This window comes from Lactuca virosa, chromosome 3 (genome assembly GCF_052849685.1).
Source record: "Lactuca virosa cultivar CGN04683 chromosome 3, Lactuca_virosa_CGN04683_v6, whole genome shotgun sequence".
NCBI lineage: Eukaryota > Viridiplantae > Streptophyta > Magnoliopsida > Asterales > Asteraceae > Lactuca > Lactuca virosa.
The window spans coordinates 100,010,445-100,030,865 of NC_136428.1; positions in this window are offsets into that span (position 1 = coordinate 100,010,445).

The window sequence follows — 20,421 nt, forward strand, 5'->3', positions numbered from 1 at the left end:
CGGCATGGTCCATTTGGGTTGCACTTCACCGACACAATTTATATGGATATATTCTTTTGAGAATAGTATATTTATGATTTATATTAATATATTATAAGTTCTAATATATTAATATGGAATCATATTATTTAATTAGTATTGATCAAGAATTAATTTAGAATTAATTAAGTGATCAAAAAGAACTAATTAAATATGGACTCTTATATATATGGAATGGGCCAAGTTCATTTAGGTTGGGCTAAGCTTTCATGGATGGTCCATGGAGCTTTTAACCCATGGATCCTATGTAAATGAAAGGTCATGGGTATTAGGGTTTACATGGATGTAACCCTAATCCTCCATAATATATAAAGGGGTCCTTGGCTCACAAAATTGGCACAAGTGTGTGAAAATAAGAGTGAGCCGATTTTAGTGTGCATACATATTCTCTCAAGTTCTTCCAAGGTGTTTTGGTGATTTGTGATTCCATTTGAGGCTTCCACACTATTGGGGCTAAGCTCTTAAAGCTTGAAGACATCAAGCTACATCAAAAGGTATGTCATCTAACTAGAACTTTGTAGTATAGGTGCTTCATAATATGCTAGTTAGGATGAAACCTTGGAATAGTTAATATTTGCATGTATAATAGAGAAAACATATAGGGTTGCATGTACACCATAGGAGTGTTAGAATGCTCAAAACCCAACAATCAGGGCCGGGCGGATGCGCCAGTGGCGAAGAGCAGAGTGTGACAACCCGAAATTTCTATCTTGTAAAGCCAATCAATTCAATCAAAAGTCAGACTTGTTTCTGTTAACTTTTAGCTTTGTTAAGGGTCTGTTGAGAGTTCTAAGCCTAGTACACTCAAGGATTGTGTGTTACGAAGTATTAACTTAAGATAATTGAGTTGCAATCAAGCCAGAACCACCTTCACAAGGAGTTCACGGCCGCAAACTAGGGTTCACGGCCGTGAACCCATGTTGGCCGTGAACCCCTCTTCATATGAATGGTGTTCCTTCATTATTTCCTCATTTCTCACATATTCAAGTCAAGAATTCTCTTTTCTCTCTCAAGTATCATCAAGGATATCCTCCTTGATCTTCAAAAGTGTAAGTGATTCTTCCATTCTTACTCGATATCCTTCTTATTCATGTGAAGCTCTTTGATTTCATCCATGAATTCCACACTTTTGGTTTAGATCTTCAAATCGTCATCTTTTCACCAAGAACACACACTTGTTCTTGGGCCGTGAACACCTTCAAGACTTCCATTAAGTAAGTATCCTTTCCATACACTTGTTATACATTAGAAGCTCTTGAATCCCTATGAAACTGTAACATCCCATTTTTCGAGTCCAAAAATTTCGATTTTGATATAACAACATAGAAAAACATTCATAAGAAAATATCATGAAGTCATATCATTTCGTAAAAACCATAATCTCATGTTTGAAATCATATCATAAAAGTAGTGACAATGTCATAGGACAATCCCAAGAAATCTCGTAATGCGGAATCCAATGTGTGTATGATGTGCAGCTACCGCGCCGGCTCCCCCCCCCCCTTCGCTGAAGAGGTGGCTGAAACAAAACTGAAAACTGTAAGCACGAAGCTTAGTGAGTTCCCCCATCGTACCACATACCATACAACCACATAACTGTTGGATTAGTCACATAGTGAGTTCCTTTGGGACTACTATGAAACGGACTATGACATGACCCCTAATGATCTTATCTATTTGCTTGGTGCTGCTAAATCAGCAATGGTTTGAGGACTAGTAAAGCAAATTTGATTAGGAGGTCAACTTCCCAATGGACATTGACAATGGTAACATTAGATATCTAGAAAAGGCTTTCTCTTCCCAATGGAAATGGATCGGCCATAGTCAACTCGGTTGACCAAATGGTAAAGAGAAAGTCTAAGTCTGTGATAGTCCCGTGTACCATTTCCATAGAGTCCATATGTTTATATTGCCAAAAGAAGGGGCATTGTTTACAAAACTGCCTATTTACCTGAAGGATCATAGGGTTGATCAAGTCAAGATGTTTGATTCTACTTCAGGTGAAGTCCACTATCTAACTCTGTTAAGTTTCTATTATAAGATTCTCATTACATGATGTGACTGGGTCACATATTTTTGTTTTAAGAATCAAAGAAAAAATGAAGAAACTTAAAAGAAGTATATGCTGATTCTGATCGCGAAGATGGATTTCGATCGCATGGTTCGGTGATCAGAATTTTTGAGCTATTGATTAGGAGTTATGCTATATTGCTTAGGAATAGATAACAACAAGTTTTTCATATGCATTTGCACTGTAAGGATAAGTTTTTTCCACAAAGTTTTAGAATAAAATAAAAAGGTTTTTATTTTATATTTATTTTAAATATCCTTACAGTGGCATTTGTGAAAAATGGTTGTTTATATGATTCCATTGATAGCAATATTGAAAAAATGGACTTGATTCTTTCGTTTGTGGTAGGGTCATAATTTACCAAATAAGGAAAGATTCTCATCACCCAAGGTTTCAGTTGGATAGAAACTTGGAAATCATACAAGTTGTATACTATGATGAATGAGAATTTTCATGTTTGGAAAATTAAGATTAATTCCTTGTTCACATGTATATGTGAGTCAAGTGAAGGACTAAGGGATCGAGTACACATTCTGGTGCACTGATCAAGTCCACAACAAAAGATCGATAAGACTATTCGTCATGATTTACTAAAGTTTTGTAAATATGGTTATACTTACCAGTTTAAGTATAATTCTAAAACATTGGAAAATTTTCAATATATGGCAGAACGCATGAGAAGAATCAACTTAGGCAGAAGGATAAAAGTTTCTCAAATCTGAAAAGATGGGAGAGTACTTTAGTATCATGTTTCGTGATCATCTTAATGATTTAGAAATCATGTCACAATTAGTCCTCTAAGGACATCTTAGTGCATTCTTATTACTAAGAAGAGGAATCTTGAATTGTTGGAATGGTTAAATCAAGAAGATGAGTCATACTTCGTTCCAAAACAAGTCTTAGAGTCATACTCCAAGACTGTAAGATGAGTGACATATCTTAAAGAAAGGTTTATAACACTTGTCAAATGTAAGAGTAAAAGTGCCTACTCTTGTACATTTGAAATTGGTAAGTTGTGATGTTTTGGATAAAACAAAGACCAACTTAGGCCAATTGTGTAAAGTGTTTGTCTTGATAAAGAATCCGCACTATCTCTTGAATATTTGACAAGTGAGTCTTATATGTCAAGAGGACAGTGGGAGTCTTAGAGATCTTGGAAAAGCTTCAAGATCTAATCAAGAATAAAAACTTGTAGTTCATCACTAGCACACGACGTGAGGTTTATAACCTATCGTGCTGACATATCTCTATTTATGTGCCCATTCTAGTTAAAGTTGGCTATGCATATGAGTTCTGAGAGTTCTCAATTGGTTGCATAACAACTAGGAAGCAATGGCAGGCCCTTGTGCTGCCAGGTGGCAAGAAAGTAAGATTGAGTTCAGTCCATATGGTTTGGATAAGAACACTTACACCATAAACAATCTAAGTGTCATAAGGTTTCTCTCCGATTCATGAAAATGATGGTGAGGAAACACTTTCACTAAGTAGATTTTAAGTAGATAACAGTTGTGATATTTGCATTCTCAAAGTCGTTAGTGGAGCATGTGTGGTTAACCGGCACACTAACATGGACTTGTGAAGAATGGCAAAGGTCTAAACAATTAAGACTATGATTACGGCATCCCTTTTCATAGTTCTGAAATTGATTAGACACACATGTATGCTATCTAAGGAAACGTGTATGATCTTGATAAAGTTTTATCAAAGCATCTCGTATCAGAAGTCTGAACTTTGGTAAGAAAGTCAATAAAGTATTGATTTCTAGAAGTCCAACTGATTTCTGAGTACATGTCAAAGCTAGTGGGAGCATAAGTGTTATGCTAATAATCATCATGTTAGTGGGAGCATGATAATTATTATTAGTATTGCAAGATAGCAATGTTAATTATAGAAAACAAATGTTTCAATTCCGGAAGTTGCAGGGGTTGAAAAGCTGTTTTGCTATAGTTAAGGGAGAGGAAATTATACTTCAATTCTAAAAGCTTAGATTGAGGTTTTAATCATCTTTAGTCAAGGGTATATATGAATTTTGTGTTGGAATGGCTCAACATAAGGAAATTCTATATATAGGCCCATTATTTGCATTCTAAAATTCGATTATGATTACGGCATCCCTTTTCATAATCTGAATTATGAGAACTTGGAAAATAGAAATAGAGATATTATAGCAAAAAGACTGACCTAGAATCATGTCTTTATGTGAGACATCATGAATCGTGTCCCATTTGCTTTGGGTACAGGATCGATTGCATCTGCTATAATATTTATCCTTTCTAAATTTTCCAAATGCCTAAGGCATTAAGAAGGGGAAAAGGTCTAGAATTGGATACGACTAAAATGATTAAGCAATTGTCGAGGACAATCTAAGGTTTACCAAAGATTGGTTGCTCAGGGACAGTTGGAAGTATAGTGTTTCTGGAAGGACCATATTGACATGTTCTGAAAAGAGGCAACTCTTGTTCAGAAGTGATAGTCAAAATGGGAATATGGAAATGTTTCCATAGGTGGAAGTTATTCAATTTGTGTAACATTAGAAAAACTTAATGCAAGAAGGATGTTTCCATGGAGTTGATCTCCATTGGAATACTCTGTAATGTCTGTTGAAAAGTATTTGTGACTTTGTGCATAATCATTACAAGAGGATCAATGCATACAAGTTTAGAATCTAACAGATTTAGGTAAATGGCAGGAATTTGGAATTCTTGCATTTACGGTAAGGATTTGGGATTGTGAAATGAGAATCATTGGAATTATGTTCAATAGATCTATTTCACAGAGTAAAGATCATAGACAAAATTAGTGTGCATACTTGGTGTATGGCATAACTAATGTTTAGACAAACATAGTATGCATACTTGGTGTATGGCATGACTAGTGTTTAGAAAACATAGTGTACATGCTTGGAGCATGGGAAAACTATTGTTTTTAATTCAAGTATAAAGTTGATAGTTTGAAACAGTATGCAATGAATAATGTGTGATCAATATGGTGATAAATAAAAGGTGTTCTATTTATATTCATAAGTTTTGATACCATATTGGATTCGATTATTCTTGTGTTTCACTTTGCATGTTTTGACTTCCAGAATAACTAGGTCGTTCTTCCTGAATGACTAAGTTATTCAAACCATCCACAGTCGGTCATATGTTGGAAGTAGATATGAATCAAGACTGTCATGGGTTGGCTTGTAGAGGTTTAAGATGTTGGACAAAGCGGTGCTACAACACTCATGAGTGCTCATAAGTTCTGAGTATTGGATTCAACCCGCGCTCATTTGAATCACTTCATGGATTTTATCACGAGTGATCATGAGACGATAATATCTTATATTCTTCAAACCTAGAGATATGAGTTGTTACTATGAGTTGGTTATACATTGATTGCACGAAAACACATTGGTAACTCGATGTTTTAAAACGTGCCTTTGTGTATGATTCAACAAGTAGTAGAACAAGCCATATGAGTCGAAGTTTATCCATTCCTTTTACCTTCGGGATAAAAGCGATATATGTGGGCCCCTCGATGATTTAATGATGACACATGTGAGTGCTTGGCCAAGCCAGGACTGATTTGATTTGTTCAATCAGTCAGTCATCATGAATCGGAAATCGGGAAACAACAAATGGACAGAGAGAATGATTTATAATCCATGTCTCAGTCCATATGATATCTAGAATGGAGGAATATATGATCCCTTATCTAATGGACAAGTTATTGACGAGATCAGAGTTCAGTTACAACGTCAGAGTTCGACAGCGGCTTAAAGAGCTACGATTTCCAGTCGGTTCTTGAAGTCATACTCAATAATAGTTTTAGACTTATCCAAGTGGGAGACAATTGGATTAGTGTCTAATTCCATAACTATATTTGGTATGTACTTGACCCGATTGGCATGGTCCATTTGGGTTGCATGACATCATGCATTTGGATAGACTAAAATGAGAGAAATAACACTTAAGGTTTACTAATATATTATAAGTTCTAATGTATTAATAAGATTATTTAATTAGTATTGATCAAGAATTAATATGGAATTAATTAAGTGATCAAAAGGAGACTAATTAAATATATGGGTTGATTGTGTAAATCATCCATACTTGTATAGTGGGCTAAGACTCCATGGATTATCAAGTTGGGCTAAAACCCATAGGATGCTCCATGGATGCTCCATGGTGTATTTGAACCCATGGATCCAAGGAAATGGAAAGCCATGACAATTAGGGTTTACCCTAATTGTGACACACTATATAAGCATCTTATTCTTGTCAAAATTGGCGAACATGAGAGAACTATGTGTGTATGGTGAGGGCTAGCCGATTTCATGAAGTGGTTCATTTCTCTCTAAGTTATTCCAAGTGTATTTGATGTTGTGTGAACCAGTTGAGGTGTCACACTTGGGGCACTCGGCTCTTAAGCATCAAGGAATCAAGCTACATAAAAAGGTATGTCTTCAAACTTGTTTTTATTACCCAAGTATCATAGATTGTATGCTAGATAGGGTAATACCTTGGAATATTCATATTTGCATGTATAATAAAGAAAACATAGATCCGAGGTATTTAGGGTTGCTTGTACACTTAGGAGTGTTAGAATGCTCAAAACCCAACAATAACATACTTACTGCCGGGCAATTTTGGGGTGCCCGACCTACCCGGTACGACCATTCTGGGGTGCCGACCTACCCGTGTCAAGCCGTTCTGGGGTGCTGACCTACCTGTGTCGAGCCGTTCTGGGGTGTTGACCTACCCGTGTCGAGCCATTCTGGGGTGCTGACCTGCCCGTGTCAAGCCGTTCTGGGGTGCTGACCTACCCTTCGGTCCTAACAACCGAACCTCGGGGACTATTCCACCCCCACTACTACTAACGTATATATCATAGCATAACCTACTGCCAGACATATCTGGGGTGCCTGACCTACCCTTCGGTCCTAACAACCGAACTTGGGGACTATTCCCCTCCTACTACCGCTATCACATATATCATATCATGCCAACATATAAACATATCATCACATACTGTCAGACATATCTGGGGTGCCTGACCTACTCTTCGTTCCTAACAACAGAACTCTACTACTATCACATATAACATATCATGCCAACATATAACATATCAGGTAGTAGCAAACCTAGATGATATAACAAAGACAATCATCTAACATACAACTCCTACTGGTGGGCTGGCATTGTGGCCGTAGACCCACCGCTACTGGAAGGTAACTCACCTCGTAAGGCTGACTGCTGAAATGCTGATCGGGAAATGTCTGACTGCTGCTCCGGTAACTCCCCGGCTACAATTCCCATAAAGACACTTAGTCAAACACTGCTAACTAATCTTTGGGTAAAGTGACTAATTTACCCCCGGTCAAAGTCAAAGCCTTGGTCAAAGTCAACTTCCAGTTGACCTGACTCGCCGAGTTGGGCCGCCAACTCGTCGAGTCCCTTCCCTTTCTTTTGACCCCTTCCCGACTCTACTCGTCGAATTTAGCAACGAATCGACGAGTTCTCCTTCTATAATATCATCGAATGAATCTTCATTCGACTCGCCGAGTTGTATGAACAACTCGTCGAGTTCATCTTCATCCTATAAACATGTCCAGTCTACGAATCGCCGAGTTGTATGAACAACTCGTCGAGTTCATCTTCAAAAGTTGGGAGATTGCCTTGGACTCGCCGAGTCTGTTCATACACTCGCTGAGTCCTATGATTTCCAGATCATAGCTCTATCTTAAAACGTCACAACACTCCTTGGGACTTTTCTAATCTTCTGCTAACACTCAACTGGGTTCCTTTGGAACCATAACATAATGGGGAAACTAAGTCCTTGACTCGTCGAGTCCCAAGAACGACTCGCCGAGTCGGCTAATGTCCATGCTCATAAATCGATTTCTGATGTACAACTCTCATCCACAAGGTAGATCTGGGCTTCTAGGGTTGATCTAACATGTAAAGTTATGAACTTTACGTTCATGCATGGTACATTTAACTCAAAGGATCCAAAAATGGAGTCTAAAGGGGGTGCATGGCCTATCATGGCCATAAAGCTTGCATCTTTATGCCATGCATTCGATTCTAAGACCTAGATCTGAGATATGAATCGATAAAACTGCTTCATCCCTAAGGATTCATGGTTTTTGAGCTCAAAACCATCAATTTGGGGACTTTTAAGATCTAACACATAAAAGGATCAAGTTGATAACCTGATTACCAGAAAAGGTGCAAAAAGGAAGATAGCTTATGGATCTACTTTTCCCCCTTCGAATCTTCAACTTCTCTCTTCTTCTTCTAGCTTCTAGATGCACCAAAAATCCTTCACAAAGGTGAGGAACACTCAAGAACACTTATGGGGAAACTAGGGTTTTGGAAAGAACGTTTTGGGGGTGATGGGGGCTGGTTTGGGGCTATAATGACGTTTAAATAGGGTGCAATCCCTCATATTTAGGGTTTTGTCCAAACAGCGCCTACTCGCTGAGTCAGCCTCCGAATCGTCGAGTAGGTCACTTAAACTTCCCGTGGATCCCGTCTCTACTCGACGAGTTGGGCCATCAACTCGTCGAGTCCTAGAGGAAATACATAAAATTCTTAAATAAAATACATACCAGGAATCCGGTGTTACAGAAACAAACACCTTATTTGCATGATCTTCAAGAGTGCACGGCCGTGAAACCTTCATAGGGCTATGAACCCTTCTTAGATTGAAGGTTGGGCCGTGAACCCTTCATCCATGGCCGTAAACCCTTCACGAGAACAAGTCTTGGGCCGTAAACACTTCATGTGTGGCCGTAAACTCCCTTTCATACAATCATATGTGATTGTAACACTTCATTACAAGTGTTTCCTAGTACCTAAGGTTGTTCCCTTACATTATTAGTTGTTATATACACTAATTGTATACATATATGTGTCATTATATGCTTAATAGGATCCGTTTGTGCTCGAGACTTCACTTGGTATACTTAGCATCCTATATCGATCTTTCATTCGAATCACTCACTACAGGTGAGTTCATACCCCTAAACTTATCTTTTAATGATTTTAAATGCTTTTATGGGGGGGGGGGGGAGGAGGGATACAAGTAGAAAACAATATAGTTATTGTATCAATCACATGTGATTTATAACTATCAAATAAAAGGATTTCTTAGACTTCAAAACTGTGTTATCAAACAAACTGTTTCAAATCATTTTATAAACTTCTTTTATATGAAATCATATCCGTCTATCTATTTACGTATAAGTATGCTTTAACAAACTTAGGACTATTGCTAGATACCTTGAATCTTGTTCCTTGTTTGGTTGTGGGCTCGGGGTAGGATCACTAGTCCGAATGTCGGTTAAATCATAGTTATACTTATTAAATACATATGTGGATATTAAACTCATTTTTAAGGATTATACTTAACTTAGTTGCTTGGTAAGTAATTGAGTCGTTTCTATTCATCAGTAACAGTCAAACAATCATAATAGTAAACTATAATAGGTATAGTTTAGGAGAATACTACTTACTATTTATAGAACAATGAAACTTACAAGAGTCAGTTCATACATGAGTCAGTTCAAACATACTATAACTAGAACAGAAGGAACATACTACAACTAGAACAGAAGGAACATACTATAACTAGAATAGGAAGGAACATACTAATACAATAACAAAGATAACATTAATGTGAGCCACTACTTCATGGCATGGCAATATACTGTTGTGTCACGTTTTGTAACCAGAGTCTCCTGGAGGGAGAGCGTTATTTTGTGTATAGATCTATACGGGATTGACCATCCTACACCTTGCTGCTAGCTACATTGGGACCTGCAGGTCTACGGGTGACGAATGTCATACCATTTTGACGTCTTTGATCGTCGTGTTTTACTAGTCAATCAAGTATGGTTATAACCTCATCACATTTTACCTTAATTAAATAATTGGTTTAAGGTAGTTAGTACATCTGTAGGTACTTTATACAATACTAATGTACATCTTCATTTTCCCATTACATTCATATAGTGATCTTCTCACATAAACGGTAATGTAAACTATTTTCTGGTAATGATAGTCATATACTTGGGAAAACACTCATTTTTACAAAAGAACAAACATACAAAACAGTTGGGTCTTGGTAGAAGACTACTATCCATTTTTAGTAGAAAATATAGGATTTTCTAGGAAGCATACAAACATTTACAACAAACACTTACAAACGTTACATCAAACACTTACAAACATTTTCATCAAACTTATACAAACAATTGACACTAAAATACTTATAAACTCACCAGCTTAAATGCTGATCTACTCTTTCAAAATAACTTGTATTCTCAGGTCACCAGTAGACAGGTACCGATGACCAGGTTTTGAAAAGACGGAGCATGTTCAAGACTCGTATTTTATTTTGATTCATATTTTGGTGTGTTTCAAACTTTATACAGAACACACTTGTATTAAATTATATTATTAATGCAATGGATAATGTTGTTGCTTGTTTTACTATTGTGCATTGTTATGATATTGTACATGACGTCCTCCGCCCCCGAATGTTTCCACCATTCTGGTTTGGGGGTGTGACACAGAGCCTTCTAGTTGACAGTAGAGGAGGCACGAGCAGCCCCCGACGTGGTGATGGGTATGTATCTTCTCCTTATCTCTTTATTTGTATTGACTATTGCTTATGTCTATGTGTTTTTTATAGGATCGTTCTTAGTGAACGGTATATCAGCCTTGGTACTGTTTGATTCGGGTGCCACCCGATCTTTTGTGTCGCTCGCGCTCAGCAAGCGATTCACAGGGGCTCTTGGGGAGTTGGAGTGCCCACTTGATGTAGAGATAGCAGACGATAGGACCGTCAGGGTTGCGAGAGTTCACCGAGGATGTACACTACAGTTATTTGATGAGCAGTTTTCTATGGATCTAGTCCCTTTTCCCATGCGAGGGAATAAGGTTATAGTGGGTATGGATTGGTTGAGCCTTAATGTGGCAGTGATCGACTGCGAGCAGCTAGTGAGGGTTCAGACTCCTAGTGGGGGAAGCACGGGCGGAACACGTATACTAGAAGCAAGGGGGCCGAAACCAAACTTTAACACAAAACAGTTTGTTTTTGTTAAAAGATGACAAGCCAATAGTTTAACCAAACAACTAATAGTCAATAATGGATTGTTTTGAATGTTAGTTTACATTATAATACAACTAATTAACAAAGAAAAACAACAATTAACAACAAAATATTAACAAAGAAGTAACCATTTTAAAGAAAAATTACACCTTAAATTAAAGGGATAATGTTACTATAGCACAACCAACTTTTGTGATTTTTCCGACTTGACCAATTATGTTTTTTTCTTGCGCATTAGGTCATCTAACTTTTACTGTACATGTCAATTAGGTCATTATCGTTAGTTTTTAACCATTCCCCCATTAACTAGTTATCTAAATTACACGAATGGCCCTTATGGTTTAAATTTCTTTCGTAATTGGTCGTTATCAGCCATGTTTTAAATCACACGACTATAACTACCATAATTCTGAAACTCTAGGGACCAAAATGTAACATTGTTATCGTCTTCCCTAAATTCTTTCGTATCCCAACTTACCTGACGCTCCTTCAAAATCGATTAGAAAGGTTGAGAGAATTTTCCAAAATTTTCATATCTTCAATCGAAAGGAGGACCTACGGGAACTTGAAGGATCAAATCGTCGAAATCCTGCTACCTGATTTCGACTTTGATCATACAGTCGAAAGGAGGTTAAGTTCAGTTTCAGGTCTCGTCGTTTGCATTTACCAGGTTGAGTTCAGTCGAGTTTTAAATTCGTTGTATCCGTATAATAAGCCAGCAGATGTGGTTCTACCGAATCTGAACGATTCATGTACCTGAATTGTCAATCTTCAAATTTCTCAGAAGACTTACAAAGCGGTGCTTGAATTATATGTTTCGTTTCATGGAGAAGATGAATTTTGGTACATGAATCTGAAGGATTCGTATATAGAAACCAACCATTTGGCCACCGGAAGAGCTCACGAGGCATACCGTGAAGTATTGGTGACGATTGACGGTCAATTAGTCGGATCAGTGGTTCCTTTCCCGGTGATATTCACCGGCAGAATCAATCCTTTGTTTTGGGAGCCTGTTGTCTCCATTGGAGCTTTTGATCTTCCTACTTATGATATCGATTTATCTCCGCTTCTAGGGATTCTTTTAGATAACAAAAACCATCCAATCGGGCTTCAGGTTGCTGATAGTATCTCCTTTTGGCTTATCGATGCAAATCTACATCTCTTGTTGGATCATACAAATTTAAACGCTGAAACTGTGAAGTATAAAGTCCCATCAATGGAGATCCAAAGTAAATCTGAGTTCGTACTCCTGATGGAGAATTCGAAGTAGAAGGAGAAAGGAGTAGTCAAGCTACAGGATGGGTAAATTCAAGCTTCGACAATTTGAAAACCCAATTTACCGAAAAAACCAAATTCAAGAGCAAGCTCAAGTTCAAATAAGAGGGAACTAAGAAAGAACTCGACCAACAGATCAATGCTTACAGGGTATTAAATGTTACACTTTGGCCCCTAGAGTTTCAGAATTGTGGTAGTTTTAGTTGTGTGATTTAAAACATGGCTGATAACGACCAATTACGAATGAAATTTAAACAATAGGGGCCATTCGTGTAATTTAGATAACTAGTTAACGGAGGAATGGTTAAAAACTAACGATAATGACCTAATTGACATGTACAGTAAAAGTTTGATGACCTAATGCGCAAGAAAAAAACTTAATTGGTCAAGTCGGACAAATCACAAAAGTTGGTTGTGCTACAGTGACATTATCCCTAAATTAAAAATTGACAGATTTATGAATCAGAAAGTTTATAGACCAAAGATTTAACATGAAAACTGATTATATCAAATAAAAGCAATCGTAGTCATAAGCATTATACAATCTATTTTGTATGTACTTCTTATGAAAATTAAACATTATATGAATGATACTAACAAAATACAAACAATTAACACATTAATGTTTAGTGTACTTTTAGTTTAAAAAAAAGATAAATAATGTTATTTACATCTGACATCTTGGAGACATGCAAAAGGTATTCACGTAGTCACACGTTATCATGTAACAGCCAAACAAAGGTCTTTCCTTATATTAATGATAACACTTGAATCAAGTTTCATGCCAAAATCTTATGCTTGTTTTCGTTATCAAAGAGAGAAAGAAAAGAGCCATAAGAAAAATAAAGGGAAAAACAATGAGATTGTATGAACATGGGGGGGGGGGGATACATACAACGAGAACTACATAGGCTGAGTTGATGTCAAAGAAGTGAGATAGGTTGTGACAAGACAGCAAGAGGCGGAGAGGGTGAAACGACTACATGAATACAGGCGGAAAGAGGCGGACCAGTAGCTTGTAACCGGAGACAATGACAGATTCCGGTTGTTACTAGGGTTCTTGATTTTTGTCTGTTTCTGCATTTTCTTCTTATACGTCCTTATGGGATTCTACCTCATTCACTGTTTGTATTTTCCCATCATTTAGGCAAGTCTTCCTCTTTTTTAGGCATAAACGTTTGCTTCCTTTTTTTTCGATTTTGTTATATTTTCACGGGGCAATCACCAAGCAGTAGAGTACATATTTTTTTTTTCTAAAGAATATCTTGATTACAGAAAAACTAGTACTTAGCAGACAAAAAAACGGGGGGGCCATGGCCCCTCCTGGCCCCCATAAGGATCCGCCACTGGGGGGAAGGTTAGTGATTCAGGGCGAGAGACCACAGGGTGGATTGACTCTATGCTCAGCAGAGAGAGCAAGGTGATACCTTCAGCAGGGTTGCACGTGTTATGTCGCCTATGTCATGGATACCCGGGATAAGGGTAAGGCGACAGTCGATGACGTACCGGTAGTGCGTAAGTACCTGGATGTATTCCCGAAGGACTTACCTGGGATACCTCCAGAGAGACATGTTGAGTTTAGGATTGACCTAGTCCCTGGTGCAGCTCCGATAGCCAAGGCACCATATCGGTTGGCTCCTCCCGAGATGCAGGGGTTGTCTATGCAGCTGCAGGAGCTGCTAGACAAGGGATTTATCAGGCCGAGCAGTTATCCATGGGGAGCCCCGATCCTGTTTGTGAAGAAAAAGGACGGGTCACATCACATGTGTATAGACTACCGGGAGCTGAATAAGGTAACTGTGAAGAACCGTTACCCCCTCCCGAGGATCAATGATTTGTTTGACCATCTACATGGTGCATCTTGGTTCTCCAAGATTGATCTGCGATCGGGTTATCAACAGATGCGAGTTAGGGATGAGGATGTGCAAAAGACAGCTTTTAGGACTCGCTATGGCTACTATGAGTTTGTGGTGATGCCGTTTGGACACACCAATGCTCCAACCGCGTTCATGGATCTCATGAACCGCGTGTGCAGACAGATGTTGGATCGGTCTGTGATCGTTTTCATTGATGATATCTTGGTCTACTCCAAGACCGAGGAGCAGCATGAGGAGCGCCTGAGGGAGGTGTTGGGGACTCTAAGGAGGGAGAGACTTTTCACAAAGTTATCCAAGTGTGAGTTCTGGTTACGCGAGGTGCAGTTTTTGAAGGGTTTTGAGCATTCTAACACTCCTAAGGTGTACATGCAACCCTAGAAACCTTGGATCTATGTTTTACTATGATACATGCAAATTTGATTTCCAAGGTTCTTAACCTATCTAGCATAGCATGGGGAACTTTTAAACATAAATGCTAGAAGAATAACATACCTTTTGTTGTTTGGATTCCTTGAGAACCTTGTGAGCCTAGCACCTCAAGTGTGATGTCTCAAATGTCTCACACAACACCACAATACTTGGAATAACCTTGAGAGAAGTTCACTAACACCTAAAAATCGGCTAGCCCTCTTTACTTGCTTGTAATAGTCCCAATTTTGCTAGACAAGGGGTCTTTATATAGTTGTGACACAAGTAGGGTTACACCATGTAAACCCTAATTGTCATGGCTTTCCATATTCCATGATCCATGGGTTTGTAACCTCCATGGACTATCCATGGAGCACCTTATGCGTTTTAGCCCAATCCATACAAACCATGGATCATTAGCCCACTATACAAGAAAAGATGATTTACATAATCAACCCCATATATTTAATTAGTTTCTTTTTGATCACTTAATTAATTCCAAATTAATTATTTGATCAATACTAACTAAATAATATTATTAATATATAAGAACTTATAATATATTAATAATCCTTAAGTGTCCTTTCTCTCATTTAGTTTATCCAAGTGTTGCAATGCCATGCAACCCAAATGGACCATGCCAACCGGGTCAAGTACATTCCAGAAATAGTTATGAACTTAGACACCTCATCTAACAGTCTCCCACTTGGATAAGTCTAATAACTATAACTGCAAGAATGACTTCAGGAACCGATCAGCAATCGTAGCTCTTTCAAGGTCTCGCGGAACTGAGATGATGATGATACGCCATTTAAGATAAGTGATCATATAATCCTCTATTCTAGATATCAGCCGGATAAATACATGGAACAATGTATTACTTATTGTCCATCAGTTTGTTTCCCGATTTCCGATTTGTTTGACATAGAACTTAATTGAACACATCAACTTTGTTCTGACCGGGCCCGGTACATGGGTCAACACAAAATCATCGAGGGGCCCAGATATCACTTCTAATCCAAGAAGGAACAGATAAACTTCGACTCATATGCTTGTTCTACTACTTTTTGAATTATACACAAAGGCACATTTAAAACATCGAGTTACCAATGCGTTTCCATACAATCAATGTATAACCAACTCATAGGCAACGACTCATATCTCTAGGTTTGAAGACTTATATGATATTACCGTCTCACGATCACTCGAGATAAATTCCATGAAGTGATACCAGTGAGTGTGGGTTGGATCCAATACTCAGAACTTATGAGCACTCATGAGTGTTGTAGCAACACTTTGCTATGTCCAACATCTTAGACATCTACAACCAACTACATGACAGTCTTGATTCATATCTACTTCCAAAATATGACCGACTGTGGAGAATTTGAATAATATGAAATACCATAACATAATTATTCTGGAAGTCAAAACATGCAAAATGAAACGATAGTAAACAATTGACAAAAGATAGCAACACTTTACTCATAAATAAACAACAACTTTTATTCATCGTCAAATGTCAATTACACTTTACACATTTCAAAGCTATCTAACTACTAAAACTAATATCATCCTTCAGCCCTATGCGCCTCGCATGCTGGAGATGCTTAACCCTGCCCAGTCCCTTCGTGAGGGGATCTGTCGGGTTCTCATCCGATGATACCCCTCTTTGCCACGAGGAGTCCTTCTTCTATTCGATGTCTGATGAATTGGTATTTTCTGTCGATGTGTCTGGATCTCCCGTGATCCCTTGGTTCCTTGGCTAAGGCAACTGCACTTTCATTATCACAGAAAATCTCTATAGGCTCCTTCATAGATGGTACAACTCCAAGGTCTCCAATGAAGTTCTTTAGCCATATAGCCTCCTTTGCTGCATCGCTTGCCGCTATATACTCTGATTCGCAAGTTGAATCAGCCACTGTCTCCTGCTTGAAACTTTTCCAAGAAATTGCTCCTCCGTTTAAGGTAAAGACCCAGCCTGACTGAGAGCGGAAATTATCCCTATCAGTCTGGAAGCTAGCATCATTATACCCTACTACTCTCAAGTCATCACTCCCACCGAGTGTAAGGACCCAGTCCTTAGTCCTCCGCAGGTACTTGAGAATGTTATTTACCGCAGTCCAGTGAGCCTTGCCAGGGTTCCCCTGATATCTGCTGACCATGCTTAATGCAAATGCCACATCAGGACGAGTACAAGTCATAGCATACATGATCGAGCCTACAGCAGAAGCATACGGTACTCGACTCATCTCAACTATTTCAGCCTCTATACTCGGGCTCTGAGTCTTACTCAGTCTGGCGTTACTCTGGATCAGTAACTCTCCTTTCTTGGAATTCTGCATGTTGAACCTATTCAGCACCTTATCCAAGTAGGTACTCTGACTAAGTCCAATTAGTCTTTTACTCCTGTCTCTCAACATCCTTATCCCTAGGATATAGGCAGCTTCTCCAAGGTCCTTCATAGAGAAACAGTTCCCAAGCCAGGACTTTACTTCCTGCAGAGTTTGGATGTCATTTCCTATGAGTAGTATGTCATCCACATACAGTACCAAAAAGCTAACTATACTCCCACTAGCCTTGACATATACACAAGATTCATCTTCACTCCTCGAAAAGCCAAACTCTTTGACTTTCTCATCGAAACAAAGATTCCATCTGCGAGGTGCTTGATTTAATCCATAGATGGATTTCTCAAGCTTACACACTCTATTAGGGTACTCTGTACTGACAAAACCCTCTGGCTGACTCATGTAAACATCCTCAGCCAACTTCCCATTAAGGAAAGCGGTTTTGACATCCATTTGCCATATTTCATAGTCATGAAATGCAGCAATGGCTAACATAACCCTAATAGACTTAATCTTCGCTACTGGTGAAAAGGTCTCATCATAATCAACTCTCAGAGTTTGAGAAAAACCTTTTGCAACTAGTCGCGCCTTATAAGTGTGTACATTACCATCCATGTCGGTCTTCTTCTTGAAGATCCATTTGCACCCAACTGTCTTACGACCTGGTACATTGTCAACCAAGTTCCAGACTTGATTGTCATACATGGATTGTATCTCGCTGTCCATAGCCTCTTTCCATTTAGCAGCCTCAGGGCCTGCCATGGCTTCCGTGTAACTGTTAGGTTCATCCAGACTTACCAGTGTGTTATCACTGATAAGTGTATCATCTTCCGCAGTAATATGGAAACCATAGTAATGCTCAGGTGCATTCCTAACTCTCGTGGAACGCCTCAATGGTACAGACTCATCTGTCGGATCAACATGAGTTTCCTCCTCAGGTTGATTGCTAGGGTTTGAGGTTCCTTCACCACTTGACTCTTGAATTTCTTCAAGGTCAATTTGCCTCCCACTGTTTCCTTGGCTTATGAACTCTCTCTCTCTCGCGAAAGACTCCTCTTCTTGCTACAAAGACCACATTATCACTGGGTCTGTAGAAGAGGTAACCAAAGGATTTCTGTGGGTAGCCGATGAAAATACACCTCTCACTTCGAGGTTCGAGCTTATCGTGAGTCTCGCGCCTCACGAATGCCTCGCAATCCCAAATCTTGATGTGGTCCAGATTGGGAACTTTTCCAGTCCACATCTCGTGAGGTGTTTTGGCAACCTTTTTGGTAGGGACTAGATTAAGGATATGGGCGACAGTCTCTAAGGCATACCCGCAAAATGAGATTGGTAGCGAAGCTCGACTCATCATGGAACGAACCATATCCAACAAGGTTCGATTGCGCCTCTCAGCCACACCATTAAGCTGTGGTGTCCTCGGAGGTGTCAATTGTTAGACAATCCCACATTCCTTAAGATAGTCAAGGAACTCTGTACTAAGATACTCACCACCTCGATCGGATCGAAGCATCTTAATGTTCCTGCCCAATTGATTCTCCACTTCCTGTTTAAACTCCTTGAATTTTTCAAAGGTTTCTGACTTATGCTTGATTAAGTAGACATATCCATATCTACTAAAATCATCAGTAAAAGTCACATAGAAGCGGTTAGCATCCCTTGTGACGGTTCTGAAGGGTCCACACACATCTGTGTGTACAAGATCCAACAAACCTTCACCCCTAGCACATGAACCAGTGAAGGGTGACTTTGTCATTTTCCCAAGCAAACAAGATTCACAACTATCATCCGACTTTAGGTCAAATGACTCCAGTGAAGGGTGACTTTGACTCCAAGACTTTGTCCACACACATCTGTGTGTACAAGATCCAACAAACCTTCACCCCTAGCACATGAACCAGTGAAGGGTGACTTTGTCATTTTCCCAAGCAAACAAGATTCACAACTATCATCTGACTTCAGGTCAAATGACTCTAAGACTCCATCCTTTTGGACTTGGCCTATGCGTTTCTTGCTTACATGTCCAAGACGAAAGTGCCATAATGATGCTTTATCCAAGCTAGTGGAAGAATCGATACACAACACATTATTTCCTAGGTTATCTACAACCGAAACAGTTTCATGCACACCATCACAAGGTAATGCTTTAAAATAAAGAATATTATTAAAGAAAGCATTAATAACACCACATTCATTATCAAACGCAAAGGTAAAACCTTGTTTGTACAAACCATGAAAGGAAATAATATTTCTTGCCATTTCAGGCAAGTAACAACATTTATTCAAATCTAATGTTAACCCACTACTTAGCAACAAAGAATAAACTCCAATCTTGGTGACAGGTGTAACTTTCCTATTTCCCATGATCAAGTTTATCTTCCCATGCTCCACATTCTCACTTCTTCTTAGTCCCTGCAAATCACAGCATATGTAAATACCACAACCTGTATCAAGGACCCAAGAATTAGAATAGGTTGAGTTATTAGACAATATAGTGTAAATACCTGCATGGTTGGGTTTCACTTTCCCATCCTTAACATCTTGCAAGTACTTTGGGCAGTTTCGCTTTCACTGTGACTTTTCATGGCAATAGAAGCGTTCAGCCTCTTTAGGGTTAGCAGAAGGAGTGACAAAACCTTTCTTGGTTCCACTTGAAGATGAGCCATAAAGGGACTTTCCCTTGGTACCCTTCGAAGGGCTCTTCCTCTTCTTTCCTTTGCCTTGCCCGATTGCCAAGACAGGGGCCGCGGTAGGAGTAGGAGTAGTAACAACAGATTTACTCTTAAGACCAGTTTCTGCGGTCTTCAAGAGTCCTTGAAGTTTGCTAAGTGTAACTTCCTCCTTGTTCATGTAGTATGTCATTCGGAATTGATCATAACACGAAGGTAAAGGAGTGCAAAATGATGTCAATTGCCAACTCCTCGGGGAAGTTCACATTCAGTTTCAGCAAACGGTCCACATACCTTTGCATTTTCTGCATGTGGCCCGTGATGGGTTCACCATCCTTCATCCGGGTTGTTATCATGGAGGAGATGATTTCATATCGCTCTTGAAGAGCACTCTGATGGTAGCTGTCCATCAAGTCCTGGTGCATCTCAAAAGGGTAGTAGTCCTCATAGGCACTACTAGAAAAACATCCTTTTACGACGCGCAATGCGTGTCGTAAAATGCTCAGACGACGCGCAAATGCGTGTCAAGAAAGGCCCTGTCATAACGAGAGATGACACGCTTTTGCGCGTCGTCTATTTACGACGCACATTTATGACGCGTATTTACGACACGCATTTACGACGCT